We start from the raw sequence: 8,152 nt of genomic DNA, 5'->3' as shown, positions 1-8,152 counted from the left end.
GGTTTTACATTTAAGTCTTTAATCCATCTTGAGTTAATTTTTGTATATGGTATAAGGAAGGGGTCCAGTTTCAATCGTCTGCATATGGCTAGCCAATTATCTCAGCACCATTCATTAAATAAGGAATCCTTTTGCCTTTGCTTGTTTTTTGTCAGATTCATTGAAGATCAGATAGTTGTAGGTGTGCAGTCTTATTTCTGGGTTCTCTATTCTCTTCCATTGCCAGACCCACTTTCTAGAGATGCAACCTCTGCTAATAAGTACCTTCTTTTCCTCTGCTCTTCTTCTGCCCAGTCTAGTTTTTCCAGTAGCACTCTAAGTTCTCCAATATAGGGCAATGAGTATGTCACAGGAATTCTCTGCTATAGATACATAATTCAATGAACATTGGATCACATTTTACCTAGCCAGAGAGTGAAGCATTTGGCCACTCATTAGGTGTGCATATAAATGTTCAGGTCTGGGTAAGGAACTATTTTATGGGCATTTTTTGCTCCCGTTTCCCCCTTTCAATTAGCTCAACTGTTTATTCCTTATGACTCACATGTTTTGTTAAATTGCCTGGAAAGGCATTTGGGGACAAGTGGAATTGAGGTGAAAAAGGCCTAGACAAAGTTATCCAGATGAACATTAAAAATTCTGCTTGGGGTTCTCATGAACCACACTTAGGGATGCTGTGCAAAATGCATTTGATTGTGTTCCTAAGGAATAATAATGATGTATCTTCACACAGTGGTTTTTAGATTAATATATCTTAAAAATACTAGCATTGCTGGTTTTTTTTTCCATAATGAGTATAGAAGCAAATTGGATCACGAAGTAACTCCAGTAGTATGAGGTACTGATCTTGAGAAGCTATGTATGTCTGTGGCAATAGTCGCATATTTCTTATTAGAGACTTTAACTTTATGGGAAGTTAAATGAATACATTCTGTTTGGAGCAGTATGGCAATGTCATACTGTTTTTTGCCCAGGCTACCTGCCTAAAAATAAACTTTTTTGAATCTGGGTATAGACATGCCTCATTTTACTGTGCTTTGCTTTATTGATCCTCACAGATATGTTTTTTACACATTGAGACTTTGTAGCAACTCTGTGTCAAGCAAGTTTATTGGGACCAGTTTTCCAACAGCATGTGCCTACCTGGTGTCTATGTCACATTTTGGCCATTCTTACAATACTTCAAACTTTATTATTATTATTATTGTATTCCTTATGGTGACTTGTGATCAGTGATCTTTGTGGTTACTACTGTAATTGTTTTGGGGCACCATGAACCATGCCTGTGTAGGATAGTGAACTTAATAAATGTTGTATGCATCCTGACTGCTCCCCAACTTGCTGTTCCCCTATCTGTCTTCCTTTCCTCAGGCCTCTCTATTCCCTGAGACACAATAATATTGAAATTAGGCCAATTAGCAACCCTACAATTACCTCTAAGTGTTCAAATGAAAAAAAAAAAAAGAATCACATGTCTCTTATTTAAATAAAAGCTAAAAGGATTAAGCTTAATGAGGAAGGCATGTTGAAAGGTGAGATTGGCTGAAAGCTAGGCTTCTTGCACCAAACATTTAGCCAAATTGTGGATGCAAAGAAAAAGTTCTTGAAGGAAATGAAAAGTGCTACTCCAGTGAACACACAAATGATAAGAAAGGGAAACAACCTTATTGCTGATAAGGAGAAAGTTTTAGTGGCCTAGATAGAAGATCAAACCAGCCACAGCATTCCCTTCAGCTAAAGCCTAATCTAGAGCAAGGCCCACCTCTCTTCAATGCTATAAGGGCTGAGAAAGGTGAGGAAGCTTCAGAAGAAAAGTTAGAAGCTAGCAGAGGTTGCTTCATGAGGTTTAAGGAAAGAAGTTCTCTGCATAATATAAAAGTACAAGATAAAGTAGCAAGTGCTGATGGAGAAGATGCAGCAAGTTATCCAGAAAATCTAGCTAAGATAACTGATGAAGGTGGTTACAATTAAAATCAGATTTTTCACTGTGGACAAGACAGCCTTCTATTGGAAGAAGATGTCATCTAGGACCTTCATAGCTAGAGAGGAGAAATTAATGCCTGGCTACAAAGTTTCAAAGGACAGATTGATTCTCTCATTAGCGGCAAATGAAGCTCCCGACTTAAAGTTGAAGCCAATGCTCATTCACCATTCCCAAAATTTGAGGGCCCTTAAGAATTATGCTAAATCTACTCTGCATGTGCTTTGCCAATGGAAAAAAAACAACCTGGATGACAGCACATCTGTTTACAGCATGGTTTCCTGAATATTTTAAGCCCATTTTTGAGATCTACTGCTTAGCAAAAGGATTTCTTTCAAAATATTACTGCTCATTGACAATTGTACCTGGTCACCCAAGAGCTGTGATGGAAGTGTTCAAGGAGGGTAATGGTATTTTCAGGTCTGTTATCACACCATCTATTTCGCAGCCCATGAATCAAAGAGTCATTTAAACTTCAGGTCTTATTATTTAAAAAATACATTTCATAAGGCTACAGCTACCACAGATAACAATTCCTCTGATGGATCTGGGCAAGGTAAATGGAAAACCTTCTGGAAAGGACCCACCATTTTAGATGTCATTATGAAGATTCATGATTCATGGGAGGAGGTCAAAATATCAACATTAGCAGGACTGCTGGAAAAATTAATTCCAAACCTCCTGGATGACTTTGAGGGACTCAAGATTTCACTGGGGGAAGTAACTACAGATATGGTGGAAATAGCAAGAGAAATAGAATTAGAAGTGGAGCCTCAAGGTGTGACTGAATTACTGCAATCTCATGGTAAAACTTGATTGTATGAGAAGTTGCTTCTTATGAATGAGCAAAGAAAGTGGTTTCTTGAGATGAAATCTACTCCTGGCAAAGATGCTGTGAATATTGTTGAAATGACAACAAATGATTTAGAATGTTACATCAATGTAGTTGATAAAGCAGCAGCAGGGTTGGAAAGGATTGATTCCAATTATGAAAGAACTTCTCCTGTGGGTAAAATGCTGTCAAACTTCATTGCATGCTACAGAGAAACCTTTCATGAAAGGAAGTATCAATCAATGCAGCAAAATTCATTCTTGTCCTATTTTAAGAAATTTCCGTAGCAACTCCAAAATTCAGCAACAACTACCCTGATCAGTCAGCAGCCATCAACACAGAGGCAAAACCCTACATCAGCAAAAAGATTATGACTTGCTGACGACTCAGTTGATTATTAGCTTTTTTTTAGCAATAAAGTATTTTTAATGAGGTATATATATTGTGTTTTAGACATAATGCTATTTCATACATAATATACAACATACAACAGTATAGTGTAAACAACCTTTTTAAAAAGTTTAATGTGATTTCATTTTGTTTTATTATTATTACTTTTAGGAAGCTTCTTGTTACTTTTCTTTAACTTTTATTTTAGATTCCCTTAGGTGTACCTGTGCAGTTTTGTTATATAGGTAAATTGTGTGTCACAGAGGTTTGGTGTACCAATTATTTCACCACCCAGGTGATGAGCATAATACTCAGTAAGTGTTTTTTTTTTTTTTTTGACACCGTCCTCCCTCTCTCTACTCTTAAGTAGGCCCATGTGTCTTTCCTTTCTTTATGTTCATGGATACTCAATGTTTGGTTCCCACTTATAAGTGAGAACATGGGGTATTTGATTTTCTGTTCCTGTGTTAGTTTGCTAGGCATAACAGCCTCCATCTCCATCCATATTGCTGCAAAAGATGTGGTCTCATTCTTTTTTTATGGCAGTGTAATTATTCCATTGTTTATACATACCACATTTTCTTTATCTAGTCTACCATTTATAGGCATTTAGGTTGATTCTATGTCTTTGCTATTGCAAATAATGCTGCAATGAACATTTGTGTGCATGTATCTTTTCAATAGAATGATTTATATTCCTTTGGGTATATACCCAATAATGGGATTGCTGGGCTGATAATTTGCTTTGAGTTCTTTGAGAAATCACCAAACTGCTTTCCACAATAGCTGAACTAATTTATATTCCCACCAGCAGTATATAAGCATTCTCTTTTCTCTGAAAGTTTGACAGCATCTGTTTTTTTTTTCTTTTTAGTAATAGCCATTCTGACTGGTGTCAGATGGTATCTCATTGTGGTTTTGATTTGGATTTCTCTAATGCTCAGTGATGTTGGGCATTTTTTCATATGCCTGTTGTCCACATGTATGTTTTCTTTTGAAAAGTGTCTGTTCATGTCCTTTGCCTACTTTTTAATGGGGTTATTTGTATTTTTCTTGTTGATTTGTTTAAGTTTCTTATAGTTTCAAGATATTAGACATTTTTCAGATGCACAGTTTGCAAAAATTTTCTCCCATTCTATAGGCTGTCTACTCTGTTGATAGTTTTCTTTGTTGCCCAGAAGCACTTTAGTTAGGTTCCACTTGTCTTATTATTTATTTATTTATTTATTTATTTATTTATTTATTTTTGCAATTGCTTTTGGCATCTTCATTGTGAAATCTTTGCCAGGCCCTACATCCAGAGTGGTATTTCCTAGGTTACCTTCCAGAATTTTTATAGTTTTAGATTTTATATTTAAGTCTTTAATCCATCTTGAGTTAATTTTTGTATACAGTGTAAGGAAGGGGTCCACTTCGATCATCTGCATATTGCTAGCCAGTTATTCCGGCAACATTTGTTGAGTAGGGTGTCCTTTCCTCATTGGTTGTTTTTGTGAGGTTTGTTGAAGATCATTTAGTTGTAGGTGTGCAGCATTATTTCTGGGCTCTCTATCTTGTTCCCACTTGTCTATGTGTCTGTTTTTGTACCAATACTATGCTGTTTTGTTTACTGTAGCCCTGTAGTATAGTTTGAAGTCAGGTAGCATGATACTTCCAGCTTTGTTCTTTTTTCTTAGACTTGCCTTGGCTACTAGGGCTCTTTTTTGGTCCCATATGAATTTTAAAATAGTTTTTTCTAATTCTGTAAAGAATGTCATTGGTAGTTTGATATTATTAAAAATAGTGTTGAATCTATAAATTGCTTTGGTTGGTGTGGCCATTTTAACAATGTTGATTCTTCTATCCCTGAGCATGGAGTGTTTTCTTTTTGTTTGTGTCATCTCTGATTTCTTTGAGCAGTCTTTTGTAATTCTCATTATAGAGATCTTTTACCTGCCTGGTTAGCTGTATTCCTAGGTATTTTATTCTTTTTGTGAATGGGATTTCATTCTTTTATTCTATTGTGAATGGGATTGCATTCTTGATCTGACTCTCAGTTTGGATGTTGTTGGTGTACAGAAATGCTACTGATTCTCGTACATTAATTTTGTAGCCTGAAACCTCACTGAAGTTGTGTATCAGATCAAGTAGCTTTTGGGCAGAGACCATGGGGTTTTCTAGGTATGGAGTCATATATGCTGCAAACAGGGATATTTTTACTTACTCTTTTCCTATGTAATGATGTCTTTTATTTCTTTCTATCGCCTAATTGCTCTGGTCAGGGCTTCTAGTACTATGTTGAATAGGAGTGGTGAGAGAGGGCAACTTTGTGATACAGGAGTTAAGAGAAACTCACTTAGGCAGATAGTAAGGGTATAGGAGTCCTCAGTATGGCTTTTCTTTTTAATGAAAAGCAGCCCCAAATCATTTTCTAACAAAGAGCAGCCTGGAAATTTGAGCTGCAGACATAGACAAGCAAGCTGAGAGATCGCACAGGTGAATGCTGGCAGGAACTAGGGACTAGACATGTTCAAGATGGAGGCTTCAAATTCCCTTCTCTGCCAGCCATGTGCACGGTAAGAAGCAGACAAGATGGGGCTGATCAACAGGAAAGGCCATTTGTATAAGAAGATTAGGGTGGGGTGACCAGCCTTCCCCACATGCTATGTAAATGGTATACCTGACTGAACCAATCTGTGAGCCCTACCTAAATCAGACACTGCCTCCTCAAACTGGACTATAAAACCTAACACATTTGAGGTCTGCTGGTCTTTTCTGCTTGGGGACCCCTTCCTCTATGGAGGAAGCTGTTTCTCTTTCTCTTCTCTTCTACCTATTAAACCTCCACTCCTAAACTCCTCATATGTGTCTATGTCTTAAATTTTCCTGGCATGCAACAATGAACCCCTAGCTTTTGGGGGTACAAGTGGTTTCTGGTTACATGGATGAATTGTATAGTGGTAAAGTCTAAGTAATGCACCCATTACTTGAGTAGTGCACATTGTACCCAATAGGTAGTTTTTCTTTTCTCACCCCACCTTCATCTTCCCCGCTTCTGAGTCTCCATTGTCATTATACCACTCTGTATGCCTTTGCGTACCCGTAGCTTAGCTCCCACTTATAAGTGAGAACATACAATACTTGGTTTTTCATTCCTGGGTTACTTTACTTAGAACAATGGCCTCCAGCTCCATCTAAATTGCTGCAAAAGACATTATTTCACTCTTTCTTATGGCTAATAGTGTTCCACAGTGTATATATACCACATTTTATTTTCTACTCATCAGTTGATGGGCACTTAGATTGGTACCATATCTTTGCAATTTGTGAACTGTGCTGTGACAAACGTACATGTGCAGGTGTCTTTTTACTACAGTGACTTATTTTCCTCTGGGTAGATACCCAGTAGTGGGATTGCTGGATCAAATGATAGATCTACTTTTCCTTCTTTGAGAAATCTCCGTACCGTTTTCCATGGAGTTTGTAATAATTTACATTCCCACCAGCAGTATGTTTGGGTTCCTCTTTCACCACGTCCATACAAACATCTGTTGTTTTTTGACTTTTTAAATAATAGTCATTCTGGCTAGAGTAAGGCGGTATCTCATTGTGGTTTCAATTTGCATTTCTCTGAAGATTAGTGATGTTGAGCATTTTGTCATGTTTATTTGCCATTTATATATCTTGTTTTGAGAACTGTCCATTCTCTTTTCATGGGATTATTTGTTTTTTTTCTTGCTGATTTGCTTGAGTTTTTTGTAGATTCTGGATGTTAAGTTATGGATCTTTGTCAGATGCACAATTTGAAAATATTTTCTCCCATTCTTTAGGCTGCTGGTTTACTCTGATGATTATTTCTTTCACTGTGCAGAAGCTTTTTAGTTTAATTAGTTTCCATTTATTTATTTATTTATTTATTTATTTATTTATTTATTTATTTTGAGACAGTCTTGCTCTGTCACCCAGGCTGGCTGGAGTGCAGTGGTGTGATCTCGGCTCACTCCAAGCTCAGCCTCCTGGGTTTATGTCATTCTCCTGCCTCAGCCTCCCAAGTAGCTGGGACTACAGGCGCCTGCCACCACGCCCAGCTAATTTTTTTGTAGTTTTTTTTTAGTAGAGACAGGGTTTCACCGTGTTAGCCAGGATGGTCTCGATCTCCTGACCTCGTGATCCACCCGCTTTGGCATCCCAAAGTGCTGGGATTACAAGCATGAGCCACTGCACCCAGCCTTATTTTTGTTTTTGTTGCATTTGCTTTTGGGGGTCTTAGTCATAAATTTTTTGCCTAGGCCAATGTCCAGAAAAGTTTTTCTAACTTTTCTTTTAGAGGTCTTTTTTTGGTTTCTGGTCTTAGATTTAAGTTTTTAATCTATATTAAGTTCATTTTTGTATGTGATGAGAGATAGGGATCCAGTTTCATTCTTCTATATGTGGCTATCCAGTTTTCCCAGCACCAATTATTGAATAGGGTGTCCTTTCCTCAATTTATGTTGTGGTTTGCTTTGTCAAAGATAAGTTGGTTGTAAGTATTTGGCTTTATTTATGGGCTCTCTATTCTGTTCCATTGGTCTATATATCTGCCTTTATACCAGTAGCATGCTGTTTTGGTTACTGTAGCCTTGTAGTATAATTTGAAGTTGGGTAATGTGATACTCCAGATTTGTTATTTTTGTGTAGGATTGTTTTGCCTCTTTGGGCTCTTTTTAAATTCCATGTGAATTTTAGGATTGTTATTCTAATTCTGTGAAAAATGATGTTAGTATTTTGATAGGAATTGCATTGAGTCTATAGATTGCTTTGGGCAATATGGTCATTTTCATAATATTGTTTTAATCCAGAGCATGAGATGTATTTCCATTTTTTTGTGTCATATATGATTTATTTCAGCAGTGTTTTTAGTTCTTCTTGAAGAGATCTTTCACCTCCTTGGTTAAGTATATTCCTAGGTATTTTATTTTTTTGAGGGTGTT

This window comes from Gorilla gorilla, chromosome 3, assembly GCF_029281585.2.
Source record: "Gorilla gorilla gorilla isolate KB3781 chromosome 3, NHGRI_mGorGor1-v2.1_pri, whole genome shotgun sequence".
Taxonomy (NCBI): Eukaryota; Metazoa; Chordata; class Mammalia; order Primates; family Hominidae; genus Gorilla; species Gorilla gorilla.
Note: the sequence above shows the minus strand (reverse complement) of the source record.